This window comes from Limulus polyphemus, unplaced genomic scaffold (genome assembly GCF_000517525.1).
Source record: "Limulus polyphemus unplaced genomic scaffold, Limulus_polyphemus-2.1.2 Scaffold136, whole genome shotgun sequence".
Lineage (NCBI taxonomy): Eukaryota > Metazoa > Arthropoda > Merostomata > Xiphosura > Limulidae > Limulus > Limulus polyphemus.
This window is the reverse complement of record NW_013665746.1, coordinates 161791-163108: the sequence shown is the minus strand read 5'-3', so window position 1 is coordinate 163108 and position 1318 is coordinate 161791.

Genomic DNA, 1318 nt, shown 5'->3' with positions numbered 1-1318 from the left:
TTTCACTAGATCACCCGATGATATTGATTTGGCCACTGATGTAAAGGCTGATATAGTCAGAGAGGAATTTAGACCTATTGTGTCTTTTGGTTCTGTGTCTTTGACAAATGACACTTGGAATCCCATACCCATACGCATTATACTTCAACCACAACTGGTCCCGAAACTAGGTCTGATGCTAAATAAATGTTATGAAGAGGAACATTAACAAAGCCACCCTCAATACCCTGAGCAATAACAGACAATAACTCTAAAGAAAATACACCTTCTAACAACAATGACTGAGTCGCCCCAGTATCACGTAGGAACTACTCTGCCGATTAAGGGCATATCATTGTTGTTGGGAAACGATTTGACTGGGGAAAAAGTTTTTGATGAACTCAAACTGGTTAGTGAGCCGATCACTGTTTCATCTAAAGATGTTGTCGTTGAGGAGAATCCCGATGTGTTTCCATCGTGTGCTGTGACTCACGCTGAGGCTAAGAAATTAAGCCAAAAACAAATGATAGACATGGATTCAGAAGACGATATCATAGATTTGTCTCAGACATGTTTTTGATTCGACGGGGAGCTTGTGGATGATTGTCCTACTGACAATACCTCGGTGAATGACAATTATGGATGTGAGGAATCAGATTCACCTGGTGAAGTTCCGTTTACTAAAAGTAAACTGATAGCTAAGCAAGAAAAAGATCTGCAGATCTATTCACTATTTAAATATACACTCCCTAAAGATGAATTGGAGAAAGTTCCAAATGGCTATTTTTTCAAAAATGGTGTGCTTATGAGGAAATGGAGACCACCAGATGTGCCAGCCTCACAGGACTGGACTATCGTTTACCAAATCGTTATTCCCAAAGCATATCGTTCTGAAATATTGAGAGTTGCCCAAGAACTCCTTATGGGAGGTCATTTAGGTGTCAACAAGACATGTGAAAAAATTATGAGACATTTCTTTTGGCCAAAAATTAGGCAAGATGTTTCTCAGTTTTGTAAAACTTATCACACCTGTCAGTTGGTCGGAAACCTAACCAGAACAATGTAAATTCCGTTCTGGTGACACAGTTTTACCATTATTAAACATTATAGGACATTCACTCAAAGAGAGAGAGAGAGAGAGAGAAAGAAAGAAAGGAAGAAAGAAAAAGAAAGAAATAACAAAAAATCATAAGAAAGTTAAATTGTAGTTTATCTCTATGAGAATATGGTGTGAAGATAATCCATGTCATAAGGTTAGGATACCATTGTTGCCGATGTACTTACTATAGTACTATGTTAATTTATTGATCTATAAGATTATTTGTATCGGTGGTGGTTC